The sequence below is a fragment of the Euprymna scolopes genome, chromosome 5, assembly GCF_053919585.1.
Source record: "Euprymna scolopes isolate OS-2025 chromosome 5, ASM5391958v1, whole genome shotgun sequence".
NCBI classification, from domain to species: domain Eukaryota; kingdom Metazoa; phylum Mollusca; class Cephalopoda; order Sepiida; family Sepiolidae; genus Euprymna; species Euprymna scolopes.
Genome location: NC_136486.1, coordinates 8,653,263 through 8,670,224, shown reverse-complemented (window position 1 = coordinate 8,670,224; position 16,962 = coordinate 8,653,263).

The window sequence follows — 16,962 nt, the reverse complement described above, 5'->3', positions numbered from 1 at the left end:
GAGAGAGAGAGAGAGGCAGACAGACAGAGCAGCAATACTGTATAGACAATCCCGCGTGACGATAAATGAATAAAAAAGATATATGAACTACAAAATTTCCTACTTAAAAAAGATATCCACGTAAAAAGTAATAGAGCACATTTGTTAACTGTAATAGCCATATTTGGCACTGCATTTATGATATAAAATCATATGTTAATTATATAAACGTTACCTTGCTTGTCTGTCTATCTCTGTGAGACACACTCTCTACTAAAATACTCTGTCAATTTCTGCTCTGCAGGCGTGAAATTTAATATATAGAGGAATTGGCCCTTCGAACAGATTCGATTCGATTTTTACCCGATATAAACAGCTGCTAAATGGTCAAATTTGAACTTTGCAGGCGTAAGTCGATTAAACGAGTTATTTCTGCACTTACACAAATATACATTTATATATTTAGCAACGTTTTCTGTTAAAGACTTTATACGCGTATGATTTAGATCAAACCATAACGAATGTTGCTGGAGAGATAGATGTTTTCGTTTAGATTCTACATGATTGCACTACATCCTTTTTGCTTTTAAAATCACTAAGAAAATTAGATCAATATGGTATTACTGGACGAATACGTAACATAATTAAATATTTTTTTAAGTAAAATAAGAATCCAGGTTGTTCTCGATGGATGAACATCTAAACAATATGATATAAATGCGGGTCTGACTCAGTGGTCTATCCTTGGACCTTTATTCCCGATAATCATAAAATATCTCTCTGATAACATTATCTGAGATTGGTATATTTGCGGATGACACTACACTGTATGGTAGGCTTGAGGGGAAAAATGAACACAAGGCAATGGCAGGAACACTACATGAAGACCTCAAGTATGTAGTGGAATGGGGAATAAGTGGATAGTCACATTCAATACTTAGAAGTCTAAGCTCCTGTCCTTTAATAATTAAAAAAAAATCCTTTAATAATTAAAAAAAAATCTTTTCAACCACCAATAGCTATGTTTAATGATACATTTTCTGAAAGTACTTCGTTTAAACCCCTCGGCTTAACGTTCACATGTAACATGAGCTGGTACAGATAAATCGAATGCATTGCCAAGGCTGCTGCGAAGAACGTGGACCCTCTCTACCGTGCTAAAAAGTTACTTACACCTGACAGTATCCTATAAACATCTACAAGGCCAGCATTCACCCATGTATGGAGTATTTTTGTCACATTTAGGCCGATGCATCTGCTACTAGTCTCTGACTCCTGGACAGGGTTCCCAAAAGAGTCGCCGACCTAATATGTTCCAACCTGTCAGCTAGGCTTCAACCTCTGTCCCATCGACGAAATGCTGCATCCCTCTGCTTGTTTTACAAGTATTTTAATGGTGAATGCTCCGAAGAACTACAAGCACTTGTACTCCCTTGACATAAATACCCCTGACAAACCTGACAAGCAGCAATGCCACACCCTATACATTAGAGACTCCTTAATGCCAGAAAGCCTTCTACTCTAATAATTTATTCCCCATAAATGATGGACTTTAGAATTCCATCCAAGGTTCTTGTATCACCGACTATACTGACATGGATAAGGTCAAGTGTAATGTAAATAGTCATCTTACTGCTCAACTCCCGTGATAGTATCCCTGCAATTATGTCCCAGATGATTTCCTCTACATCTAATTTGCACCGTGTCTTGTTTGTGGCGCAAATGCAATAAAAAACTATTATGTATTGAACACAATATAAAAGTCAATAAATCTATGATAATAGATATGAAATTTGCATGAATCAAAATATCATATTTACAATTATTTTGCGACCAGTCCTCACAGAACAGCCAAATCAATAAAAAATGTAGGTAGATTAAATAGGAAATATGCATGAAAAATATATTAAGTGTATTTTACAAGCTAATAACACCAGGCGGAAGGTTAGCAGTAACAAAATGCAGTTCATCATTTTTATCATATCGATTTCTAGTCAAAACTATATCAGTGGTAAAATACATTTTTAAATATATTAAACAACACATATATATATAAACCAAATGACATGTTATAACGTTAAATATAATAGAAGAAAGTTAATACAAATAAATATATCGCTAATTAATAAATAAATGAATTATTAATCAATACCTATAACTGTATTCTGTAAGCCCAAGTAGAAATATCTTGAACCTGAAGTGTAAATATATTGTATTGAAATTCCGCATGCCATTAAAACTAACACATGAAACAATTAATGCGGTTTCATTCCTTAAAATTCAAACGGAAGAAGAAGAATCCGAGGTTTGAATGAATATATTGAAATTAAATAATATATGAACAATTCAAACAATTAAATTCTTCCGTGCACCGAAAAATTTGTTCTTAAACATAAGTATAATAAAATTATTGCCATTTAAAACATCGAGAATACATCTGTAAGATTTTCTATTATTAAATATTTTTGAATCCCTAAAAACAGTAATATGTGTTTAACATCATGTAACTGTAACTAATAATATTAATGTGGATCTAAGAAAAATACACTTTCTTAAGTAAGTAAAGTTCTTTAGAAAATGTCTTAAGTTCTTTAATTCAAGGCCATTATCATTAAGATGTTCTAACAACATCATAACGCTAAATAAAGGTTTATTCAAGAACAAGAACTACAACAACAACATATGTAAAACAAGAAAATCAAAATCGACATATCTTAAAACAACAGAAAATGTAGAAAACTTTGCTCAAACAATGACAAAAGCTACAAAATTAACAGTTTCAAATAGAGAAATGTCTAAAAAATGAAGAATTTCTTTTTCAACATCTTGACTAATAAATCAACCAAACATTACCACAAGGTTTTCGAAAAACACAATATGGAACTCAATAAAGATCTTTACCTACGTTTTCGATGGAAATAAAATCTTGGCCCTTTCTTTTGAGGGGTTATACCTTGATTAATAATATTGACTTAATGTTTAAATTTATTAAAAATAAAAACATTGTTAAAATTGTTTGACTACATTTGCAGCAGTTAAACATTTGAAGCAGTTAAACATTTGAAGCAGTTAAACATTTGCAGCAGTTAAACATTTGAAGCAGTTAAACATTTGAAGCAGTTAAACATTTGCAGCAGTTAAACATTTGAAGCAGTTAAACATTTGAAGCAGTTAAACATTTGCAGCAGTTAAACATTTGAAGCAGTTAAACATTTGAAGCAGTTAAACATTTGCAGCAGTTAAACATTTGAAGCAGTTAAACATTTGAAGCAGTTAAACATTTGAAGCAGTTAAACATTTGAAGCAGTTAAACATTTGAAGCAGTTAAACATTTGCAGCAGTTAAACATTTGAAGCAGTTAAACATTTGCAGCAGTTAAACATTTGAAGCAGTTAAACATTTGAAGCAGTTAAACATTTGCAGCAGTTAAACATTTGAAGCAGTTAAACATTTGAAGCAGTTAAACATTTGAAGCAGTTAAACATTTGCAGCAGTTAAACATTTGAAGCAGTTAAACATTTGAAGCAGTTAAACATTTGAAGCAGTTAAACAACTACAGAAAATAGAAAATTCGTACACGACATTCAACCTAAAAGCACAGATATAGAATTTGTGAAAATCGTGAAGTTACCAAGAAAGATTTGCCACCCCAAGATGTCATTGTTTAAAAAGGTATAAATATTTTAGTTTGACTAAGCGAGACGGATTTTTTAAACATACGCCTAGGTCATGAACAAGCACTGTAGATAAGATTGTACACTATTTGTCCAGTAATTGTTTATTGTCTATTGACAATGACCAACACCGGAAAGAGGTAAAGAAAAAACAGAATTACACAATATTATTCCTTTTTCTCCATCCAAGTCTTTGCGTATGTCTCAATGCTAATGTTAGGTGGGACAATCCTAGCTTAAAGAATGACAAAACGACAACAATAGGCAAGGCGAGACGGGAATATGTATGAATACAGAGGAAAACATTATGTTGAGTGGACCTGGTAATCAGGTGACTCAGGGTTACTGTGGTTTTCGATTGTTAGAGCGTAATCCTTGAACCATTTCGGTGATGTTTTAGCGCGGCCTGATCTCGACGTGCGTGCACAAGGTGGAGGGGGCTGGGTTGTAGGCCGACTGAAAGGCCCTATATTCTCAGGTAGACTTGGCGATTGAGTAGAATATACGGAAATAATAGGGGACTTTGACTCCGTGACTTTGGGTAATGTGGTATCGTCATGTGCAACACTTGTTGGTGGGGCGTAATCTAAGGCCGTCTGTGAATATCAGCCTCGGGGGAGAGAGTTGCACTGGAATATACTTTCGAAGCAATTCTCTGTTCTGAAGTGTCCTTCGCTTATATCTTAATCGAACTGGCGAATTTTCATTACTATTCCAGTTTTATTCCATTTGGGCGGATAAGGATCGATTTGGTATGTAATGCACACATGATCATCAACGACCAGTGGTGTTAGCCTTTACATAATTTCCAATAGCCTCTAAGCACAGCACATGTGCCGGTTTTGTAGGTATTCTTCACGTGCTTGCTAAGTGCTGCGCCACGTGTTATGTAGTTGATAATTGCCAGGTATAATAGGTATAAACTCTCGAATGGGACGGCCGAAGATACACATGGCTGGTGACAGCTGGGCGCCTCAATCTGGCGTATTTCTGGTCTGGAACATAACACGTTGGAATGAATCCGTATCGATAGTTCCGTGGGGGTGCGTGTTGTCAATGAGGAGACGTTTTAAATCTTTGCTCTGCAATTGCCTTGGGGAATGCTACCAAGGATAACCAGTTATGAACACCCACTCCGTGAGGAATTGCCTAGTGCTGTTAGCGGTAAACTCGGATCCACCATCAGAGGCTAACTCCATAGATATGCCATAGGTTACGCAAATCTGTCATGCAGGAGTTAAGTCCCTGAGCACCATCTAAGGATCTCTCAACTATGGGTCAGTTGGAATAGCGGCTCACCACAAATAGGTAGTGGTTCTTGATAAGTGAAGAAATCTGCACAAAAGCACTGAAAGGGATATTCGGGGTTTGTTGAGGGGATAGGTTAAGCTCTTGGTTTTGATGGCGCATTCTGCTTACATTACAGGCATTTTACACGGTGTGCTGTGATAGCTGACGTAATCCCTGGACGAAATACGGGCGCAATAATAGACGTTACGCCTTGGTGAGCTGACGGTAGAGTAGCAAGTATCTCATCTTGCAATGGCGGTGAGATGACGATACGGTTCTTATAGACTAAAACACCATCTGTAGTATAGAGATCGTCCCAGAACGGGAAATACTTGCGAATATGGTGTGACATTTCGTGGCGAAATTAATGCATGCCAGATTCTATATGCCATATGTCCGTTACTAGCGGTGGCCGTGCTTACTCTGTCCTATCTAACGGCTTTGAGCTTTAGTGCCTCTAGTGATGCGGCTGACGTTCCAATGATACTTTCTTCGGTGTCACATTCGATGGTGCCATAGGTTCTTAGGTCAGATGGTAGTTGGGTTGAGTGTTCGAGTAATTTGTGAACCGAAGACAGGGATACCAGGTCGTCGGATAGGATGAACTTTATACGTTCACTCGTCGCAAAGGCTATGCATTGATTTTTGTGTATACGTGCGGTGCTTTTTATGCCACAGTGTAAACATGTTCCTTGTTTGTCCTCAACGAGTTGGTGCTAAGTTATCTGGTATGATGGCCATGCCGTTTCCACTGAGTAAGTGTATAACAAATTTGAAGCAGATCACTTACCAAACTTTTAAGCCTCAATAAATCGAAACACACCTTTCTAATGACATGTCCGTGTCTGTATATTTTAGGAGGTCAAGTTTAATATCAGGAATCGTAATCCCTCGGCTCATCACGTTGCGTATGATGACGTCAGTGTAGTTTACGTTGTAGTCACAGCTAATGCATGTGATCACGAACTTACACATATCTGCCTGTCCTCGAAAGCGAGCACCAAAATTGCGTACCGATTCGTCACAGTATTACTGCATATTGTGCAATGTAATCTGTGCAACCATTTTGTTTTCTTCTCGGACGGCTAGCTTCCTGATGGCACGAATAATCTCATCCATGTGTTTGTCTTTGAGTTTACCACCTGATGTGCGAGTGAAATCACTACATAGTGGCTCCTCACAACATTCCAGAAGTTGTATCACTTCTTCGCGTCCGGATATCTTTGTAGCAACAACATGACTGGTCCAGCATGATTGAAAATAGGTCCAGACTTCGGTAGTACCGGCCTCGATTATGGTTGACCGTTTAAACTCTTCAAATGTGACCGTATAAGTAGACGCACCAACAGTGTGGATGGCACCATGGGCTTTCATGCGCAGTAGCTGCGTCAAGTTATGGTGTGATGTAGTTGCATGCAGGGAAGAAGAACTGCACGGCAAACATGGTAGTTCAATTTGAATTCGATTGTCTTGTTCATAGATAAGGTTGTACTTTATTTGTCCAGCAGTTCTTTATTGTCTACTGACAATGAACAAGACCTGGAAGAGGCAAAGACAAAATAGTTAGAATTACATCATAATAATCCTCTAGATTGTAAATACTTGGCACTTTCATTATTTCAAAAATGAACTCAATCACACTACAGAAAGTTACGGGGAGTATCAAATAGTGTAAGCATAAGAGACGATTCTAATAATATAGATACGATTAGAAAATTAAGTATATCCAAATATTACTTCTCCGAAAAGAGAAAATGTCCAACAACATTTTCAGTATAAATAAAATAATCATCCCCCCTGAAAAAGAGAGAAAAATAGTTACCGACATTTTCAAAACGAGGGCATTATACAAAACTAATAGAAATTACGGTATAGAGAACCCACCTTCTTCGCAGAGGTCCTGACAATGTTCTCAATGTAATTGTTCCAACTCATGTTTCCTGTGAACGTTAGGCCGAGGAGTTTAAAATATGCACTTTCAGATAAAGAGTCTTTGGCTATTGCTATTGACGGTAGGGAAGATTTCTTATAATTATTGAAAGAAACAAGTTTAGTCTTGGAAGCATTGAAGGTGACCATCCATTTTTGTCCCCATTCCACTACGGATAAGAGGTCTTCCTCTAGTGTTTCTGCTATTTCTTTAGATATGTGTTCATTTGTTTTCCTGTCGTGTCTGTTATAGAGCGTGGCGTCGTCAGCATACATACCCATCTCACAGACAATTTTGTCAGGGAGGTCATTTATGAATATTAGAAATAACCGAGGTCCAAGGATAGACACTTCCCCGCTTTGTGAACATACTATTATTAATAATGACAGTCTTAATATTTTGCCCACATCATATTGTTCAAAGTTTGTCAGGGTATTTCTTGAGTTAACCTATTTTCCTAGGCAACGCCAGGGCAATATTCTGCCAGACTTAATAATGATGATGATGATGATGATGATGATGATGATATGTACATGTGTGTGAATGCGCGCGTGTATGTGTGTGTGTGTGTAACTGCTTATCGTATTTAGTTTTTATTCATTTCTATTGACGTCATCTTCTTCACTATTCGAATTCCTTCAGGCTGTTTCTAATTCCTCGAAATAATGTATGAGATTCAGAAAAAATTCATTGTTTTGTACGTGACTTTGTCTTTTCAGCGTTTTATCTTAACGTTTAAGGATATATATATATATATATATATATATTTGTGTGTGTGCGTGCGCGCGCGCGCGTGTGTGTGTGTGTGCGTTGTATATATACAGAGAGAGCAAGATAAACAGAGAGGGGGATGGGTATTCAGCCGATCATATGAAATGAAGATTAAGATGCTTATAAAAAATTTAATAACAAACGGCCAAAAATCGTTTCATGAAACTAAGCAAAAATATACAATAAAAATGTAAATAAATTACACAGAAAAACATTTATCTTTGAAAAAATATAGACCGAGAAAAATCGATTACGATACAATGGAGGAACAAAATATCGGATCGATAAATGAATAAACAAATGCATGAACACAAACACGCACCACATCATAAATATATATATATATATATATAAGTTTAATCTTAGTGGTGAAAGCGAATAGATAAAATCTAATTAAATGTCATGATAAGAAAAAACTTTGTCTGACACACACCTGCTCTTTTATAAGCTCCTATGCCTATAAACAAATTTAACAACAAAAGTAAATCAAACATTAATGTTTGATGGTTGTGATAATAATAACAACAACAATAATGATGATAATAATAATAATAATAATAATAATAATAATAATAATAATAATAATAATAATAATTTCTTATTATACATAGATTAAAAGAAAAATTAAAAACAGGAGAAAGAACATAGTTATGTGATGGGTCGATTACGAGGAAACATGCGACTAAATCCCACAAGCATGGATGATTAAAAGCCCAAAAGAGAAACATGAAGACTGGAACTGACAGATGGAGGACAACACCTGAATGAGGTTATAATACATAGAGCCACTTTCTATGGAGACACTACAATAACCACTACTGTTTAATAAATTAATTTAATTTAAAATAAATTTAATCAAACTACACATTGAGGAAATATAATGCCGGCTATAAGTTTACAGAAACAGAATAAAGAATAAAAAACCTCATGTATAGGGATAACTTGAGGCTATTTGATAAAAGCAAAAAAAAAAGAACACAAGTTGAGAAACCGATTAATACGACCAGAATATTCAACCAGCGCATATGAATTAAATTTGAGATTAAAAAAAAACTGTGCATTACTAAAGATTAACATGGGTAAACTAGAGATATCAGAATTTATGGATACTAACGCTTGTGCGAAGATTAGGCATTTGAAATCTTCTACTGTTAGTTCCGCTAACTTAAAATTATCACAGTTTTTATTGACAACTGATGCGTATGTCAAATAATCTTGGTTGTCCATCTTCCTTAGATTCATACACAACCATCTCTTATGAAAAAGAGATATATTCGGATAACAAATATCTAAATCTATATAAACGAAAGCATAGGATGAGGAACCAATGGGATGGCTTAAAGAAGAACTCAGGCAGCTTGATCAGAATACGAGCAAACTAATGACAATGCACAACACATTGCACAAAAAAAATTACTGACTGACTATATGTGAAAATGGACCTAGGAAGAAAGCGAACAGATTAAAGTAGAAGGCCGCATAGAAGTAAAAAAATCTTGAAAAAGTACAACAGGATACATAAAGATTGATCACGACAATAAAATAAAACAAGAAAAGAAAGGTAGGAAGCGAACGAGTTACATGCGGATTAAGGACTATCCACTTTTTAGTGGTTCATTTGCAAATTAAATATGTTTTAACTCTTTTTAAAAGTGTGTTTTAACATGTTTTATTAACTATTTCCTCTTATATATATATATATATAGAGAGAGAGAGAGAGATTATATGTATGTATACACATATACTTATACACATACATACGTATACATGTATACAGACACAGACACAGACACAGACACACACACACACACACATATATATATTTTCTTGAAAAAGGATTTCGGCCTCAACAGAAAGATGTTCAACAAAATGTTTAACCATAAAATTTACCAAAAACTATTAATATTAAACTATAAAAAGAAAGATACTAGAATTTAAGCAAAAAATATTTTATTTCAACTCAATCAGATGTGCCTTATGCACTAATAAAAATGCAATTGGCATTTTGTTGAACTTTTTAAGATTTTAAATATTTATAAATTTTCTCATTATAAAAAACGATTATTATATTGATTATAATTTTTTGACAGAAGAAATAAAATGAATATAAAACATTAGAAGAACAATGCAAAATTATCCAATTATATCAATAAATATTAGTAAATTGTGTAAATAAATCTTGAAAAAAATGATTATTTAGTAAATTGATTTTAATTTATTGTTCATTTAAAAAAATATTCAAATATTTAAAATCACTTAATTGTCAGCACATTTTTTCATTATCAAAAAAGATTATTGGATTATTTTTAATTTGCAAAATAAAAACCGGCAATGAAAAAATCGTAAATCAGCAAAAATTAATAAATTGTTTCATTATAAAAAAATATTTATATACTACAGATATAATCTATGTTTAATTAATTTTAATCAAGTAAAACAAATATTTTCTTATCAATAGAATTGAAATAAAACAATCGTTTTTATTATGATAAAATGTAATGAATTCGCTGATTCTGGATGTTTTAACTGTACTTCTATCTTTCCAAATTAAAATTAATCTAATAAATGTATTATTATGACAAACTTTATTGATAATTTAGTGACTTTAGATTTTTCTTATGATTTAAAAATTTGTCTTCTAATGTTTTTTATGCAATTCATTTTATTTCTTCTGTCAAAAAATTATAATCAATATAATAATCGTTTTTTATAATGAGAAAATTTATAAATATTTAAAATCTTAAAAAGTTCAACAAAATGCCAATTGCATTTTTATTAGTGCATAAGGCACATCTGATTGAGTTGAAATAAAATATTTTTTGCTTAAATTCTAGTATCTTTCTTTTTATAGTTTAATATTAATAGTTTTTGGTAAATTTTATGGTTAAACATTTTGTTGAACATCTTTCTGTTGAGGCCGAAATCCTTTTTCAAGAAAATACCTAACTTTTTGAAATTCTATTCATCAACAACATAAGCAACAATAAAAATAATAGAATTATATTTATTAATTAATAGAACATGCTAATGATCACAGGAAAAGTATTACATAAAAAAAAATTTACAGAAATATTTTTAAAATTCTGAATTTAAGTGATTCATAAAAGTGCTATCGTTCGCCTGCAGGTATACAGTTATAGCCCCATACCACGCTGATTGGAAGGTTAGCACTCAAGTTTTTGCTATTTCGATTGGATATATGGTCTGATTTTTCTCAATTATTTGTTTCTTTTATATTTTTCCAAAGAAATGCCAATATTGTTGGACGACATTTTGGAATGAAAATTAAAATTATATGAAATATTGGTGTCACTGATAATATTTCACTTGTTATTATTCTAAATAATGCAAGTAAAATGCCCAAATCGACTTTCATAAAAGTGAAGAATGTCTGGTTTTACAATGAAATTTCTGCAAAAAAAATTTATTGAAATATATAATTTCGGAATTAATTCATTGAGGATCGTAATTTTAAAATAAAAATCTATTTGTTTGAACACACACATATTCCATTGCAGTAGAAAACATTCTAGTAGCTTTTTCAAAATGCTCAGTATTTTGTTGACAATATTTGCGAATTGAAGAGTCAGTTTTGAGATAAATTTTGAATTGCTTGAGTGTAAATAAAATTGTTGTTTTTTTAACTCTAGTATCTTCCTTTTTAGAGTGTAATATTGATCAATAGTTTTCAGTAAAATAATTTTCCTGTTAAAATTTTATAGTACATTTATCTCTTGAAGCAGAAATCTTGTCTCCAGTTTAGTTATGATTCATAACAGTGCTATTGTTCGCCTGCAGAGTTACAGTTACAGCCCCATGCCATGCCTAGGTGATGGTTGAATTTTAAAAGCGAAAACCACCACTATTTATTTCTATTGAATGTATGACCTTGTTTTTATCAAATGTTTGCTTCCTTTATATTTTTTCAAAAAAATGCCAACAATATTGGACATTTTGGAAGGAAAATTGACATTACTAGAAAAGTTAGTGTCACTGACAATATTCCACTTATTATTATTTCTAACAATGCAAGTATAATGCCCAAAATCGACTCTATTCAAAGTGTGCAGAATAGCTGTTTTTACTTTGAAATTTGTTCCAAAAATATTTTGTTTTTTTGTACTGAAATTCATAATTTCAGCATTAATTCGCCGAGGATTATAATTTTCAAACATAAATCTATTTATTTGAACACACAAATATTTCATTGCAGTAGGAAACGTTCTAGTGACATTTTCCTAGTGCTCAGTATTTTGCTGACATTTGATACAATGTTTGAGCACTGAAGCATCAGTTTTGAGCAAACTTTTAAATTGCTGTCGACCATCAGTAGGATGAAGTTGAATAACTAATCTCTGTGGTATTCCAGCAATCTGCAAGGTTTGGAACCCACAGCCAACTTTAAAGGTGCAATTACATTCACTATCTTGTAGTCTTTGGCAGTTTTGTTTGTGTATTCTAAGACATTTCATCACTTTACTTTCTTCAAAAGTGAATAATTGTTTGGCACTGTCAGGGCACTTGTTTATCAAAGATTCCCAAAATGCAATAGCACATTCTTGTTGGCCACTATTAAAAACGCCTCCGATTGATTCTCTAAGATCAGCAACACTGTGAGTGCCAGGGACAAGCAATCTTTTTAATTGCTGAATTGGCAAATCAATGTTTGGAATGCTTTTAATGATGTTAGACAAAAAAGGAAGGTGGTAAATTGTCTGAACAATACTGTTAGCAAAACAAGCATTTCTTTCATTGATCAATTTGAGGTCCAAATTATTTTGAGAAATTGAATTGTCTATTTTCAGCCATTTTCTATTTGGACTATTATGTTTTTGCTTCAAATCATGATCTATAACGATTGTTTTTTTTCGTTTATAAGTCTGTTTGTACAATGACAAACTTTGAGGCTTAACAGAACAAGGAGGAAGCGGTGGCAAATCAACCCTGTCTCTTTTGGCCCTCAATCTATTATATTCAGTCCATGCACTTTTGTTACACATGGTCAATTTATGAGGGTCAAGGTCGATCAAATAGACATTGCACAGCTTTCTAGCACGTGACAAAGCTACATAGGCCATTCCATCTGAAAAGACATCAGATCCCAAGTCAACAATGATACCATCGACTGAAATACCTTGGGTTTTGTGGACAGTTAAAGCATAGCTGAGTGACAAAGGTATTTGAGATCTAGTCACAAAGAGGCCACGAGAAAGTTCATAGTCAGCTTGCACAAATTCAACATTGACTGCATGATCCATATGATCAAATTTTACAGTCACAGCAACAACTTTGCCATCTTTCATTTGTATTTCAGTGACTGTACCCATTGTACCATTGCAAAGTCCTTTTTCGATATCAATATTCCGACGCAACATGCATCTAGCACCAATTCCAATTTTAAGCACAGTTTCAAGTCCAGCTGTGTCAGAAATCTTTTTAAGTTTAGAAGTTTTTAGTGTCTGTTTTTATTTTTTTTTTGTTACGGTTTTTTTTCTTAAGTTGGAATCAGTTGCTGAAATTTCAATGATATGAATATTATTTTTTTTCAACATTTTATAATTCACTTCCTCAGCAGATTCATTTGTGGGTACAATGAACATAATATGCATTTTCTTTTGCAAATTTTGCAAAAGATCAGTAACTTGATCAATATTTGCTTTTTGTTTAGCATTGATTCGATGCCTTTTCAAGATCTCAATATCCTGATCAGTTGGTGACCCAAGTCTAATTCTGTTAAGAATATTAACAAAGTTTTCATTGTCATCTTTTTGTCGCATATTTATGGTCAATTCATCATAATCGAAATATGACCACAAATTTATACCAGCAATTCCCAAATTTGATTTTCTAGCATCTTGAATAGATATTTTGGAAAATACAGGTTTTTCATTAACAGGTGGAAACTGGAATAAATCACCAAATGCAACAATTGACATGTTTGCAAATGGATACACTTGTTTCCTAATATCACCAAAAACATCTTGCAAACGTTGGTGAATAAATGCTAATTGCAAGTGACTAACCATGCTTATTTCATCAATAATGAATAATCTCACATATCCAAGCATGGTTCTCAAACTTTTTATTTTATCCTTTGATAATGGTTCATATTTAGGTGTAGAACCATGCTGCACATTTAGTTGAAAGACTCTATGGCATGTAGATCCTTTCAAAATGTAAGCACTGACACCAGTAGGAGCACAAATAACTACACTGGGTCCATTCATGGCAGGATATGTGAGAGTAATTTTATCTGCCAGTGCATTGATCAGAAAAGATTTGCTCACACCCCCAAAACCACTAATAAATTTGAGAATTTGTGGACAATCGTCACAATTGCACCTGTGAATAGGGTTTTCCTCATTCCAATGAAGATTTTGTTGCTCAAGTTTGGAAATAATTTCATTATAAATTTCTTTTTGAATGAAATTCAATTTTTGCTCATTTTCTAAAACTTGAGCTTCAGTGACATGTCTGATTTGAGGCATATTTAAATCAGCTTCATTTTTATCTGCCTCTTTAGCCATATTAGGATCGCAATCAATTTGATCATCATCAGCGTTATTTTCATTTTCATAATTTTTAGATTTTTGCTCTATTTTTTTTCTTATTTCAATAGCATCTTTAATTTTTTTCTTAATACTTTCATAATTTGTCATTTCAGACAAATATGGAGCATTTTGATAAAATGATTGCTCATATGATTTACAGCCATCAAGTAAATCAATTTCTTCTTGGCGCCAAGGTTTGAACAGCATCAACAAATTGTGATAATATCGTTCTTTTGTTTCAGAAGTCAATCTCACATTTGGCGTCTTTATAGCTTTTTCTTTCACTTTTTTTAAAAAGCCATGATTATTTCGCAGCTTCAATGAAACTTTCTCATCATCATTTGTGGAAGCATTCATTGTTCTTTCATAGTTTCTCGCAACATAGTACAAACTTTTATTTTCCATAGAATCAGGTCTATTCGGGTACCATGTTTCAACCATATTGCCATAATACAAATCTGTAGAATCAGGCTGCATTTGATCCAATTCTTCTTGTGGCAAAAATCTGCGGGTTCTATATTCAGGTATATCAGCACCGACCCACATTACAGTTGCAGAAGCTCCAAACAAGTGATGTCCCAACAGCTTATCAGCAACTTCATAAGCTCCTGAATCTCTTTTGGACAATGTATAAAGACCAGCGCTTTTGCATTTACCATAAAATGATTTTGATTGGTCCAATGACCACACACCTTCAGTCTCAGATGCTTCATATTTAGTCTGATAGCTGGTGATGTAATGGTTCAGAATCATTGAATTTTCAGAAATGTACTGCAAGTCAATATTAGACTCCCACATCATCAAAATAGCTGGGTTGTAAGCATTAATGTACTGCTCTTGTGAGCTTCTATTCAAATTATACAATTTTTTTTATTTTTTTGCCACATTTATGTGACCTAACACTTTCTTCAATTGTGTTAAATTTGAAATTTCCAGCAGATTTAGGAAATCCATAGCGACAAATTGTGTAAAATTTATTTCTGACAAATTTTTTACGGTAACATGATCCACCACAAGTGTGTCTTTGCACTTTATTCACCAAATAGGCTAATTTAGGTGATTTAAAATGGTTGAGAAGTTGACAAGTAATAATAGATTCAATGAAAGTTTGGACTATTTTGTGTGAATCTTTGTCAGTCTCATCAAAAATAGGAGCATCTTTGCAGTACACTTTCATGTGTACATGAGGAGTGTCTCTGTTTTGATACTCTAATCGCCAAAAATAATGGGCAACTTCAGTCAGAGGGCCGTTTTTGTCAAGTCTGACAATCTTCAAAAATGATGTGAATCTATGATAAAAATGTTCACTGACTGCCACAATATCATCATTATTTATTTGTCCAAATTTTTAGTTGTATTATTCAACTTTTCAAGAAATTCGTGAAAATCTTTGAGGATATATTCATTGCAAAACAGTGTCAAAAAGAAAGTGGGTACCCCATAACACTCATCAAAAGCTTGCAAATCCGTGTATTTTCGAGCCCAAAATTCCTTAGATCCTCGCATATTTGCCATCATCATTGACAAATTGCCTTCCAGTTGCTTATCATTATTTGTCAATCTTTTTTTCAGTTCAGCAACTGTTATTTTTGGCATTTTTGCTGTTTTCATTATAGCATAAATACCAGCATCAATGGCTCGTTTATCAGCTTTATCGGCAGAAAACATCAAATATTGAATATTTCTTCTGAATCTAGGATCACAATGGTTCAATCGATTTCTGATGTACATGTATGGTTTTACTTTGCCATATGGACGTTCATTTGAAAACATTCCAAATCTACCTCTTGTGAACAAATCAGGAAAACAAAACAATTCCAATAATGGGTCATTGTCAGTTAGTAATACTCCTTCAACTCTTTTTTGCCTGAAAATCGTCAAATCCTTTTCAGGTGGCAACATTGGTTGCATTTCAATGAGCGTGTGATGCTCATATGAAATCTGAGCCCCAGTCTGAGTCAGAAAATGATCCATTTTCAGACTATCATTTCGCCCAGTGCATGTGACAATTTCATCCAAGTTGGCATTTCGATCAATTTTAATGTCATTGTACAAGATATTGTTGTTTTTCAACCAATCCAAAGCTTTGAGAACTTTATCCATATTAACCAATGAGCGCCAAATAATATTTTTTTTTGTTTGGCAATGTATCAACTATAATTTCAAGTAATTTATGATCATTGTTTGGCAATGTAGTCATAGCATGGTTGATAGTTGTTTCCATTGGCATTGGCAAATGACTAGCTATTCCTCTGATAGCTGGGATCAACTGGCTTTGCAGTCATTTAAACTTGTATGGCACCAATTTAATTATATTCATAAAGCATTTGGCTCTTTGAATAAGAAGACTTTCATACATATTCAAAATGGAGATTTCAGGTGGGATGTCATCAACTTGAATACCATTAATCGATGCCAAATTTGGTACTTTTTTGTATGTTATCATATCCGATTGACATTTTTTGCATACAATACATGGTAATGTGTAATTTGCTTTAATAATGTTAAGTATTGTTTGAGATTTTATTTTATCCCAGTTGTCCCATTCATGCAATTCTGAATCTTTTTTGCGCATTTTGCAAATGTCACAATGATTTATTTTAAAATCATAAATTGCCTTTTGAAATTTTTTAAACAAATTGGCATATTTTGTTGTTACATAAACCTCAGGGTGAAATTCATTTTCATTTGAAAAGGATTCATTGTAAAGGTCAGAAATAGTAGCATCTCTGCTAACCTGGTAAATTAACTCAGTATATAATGACCA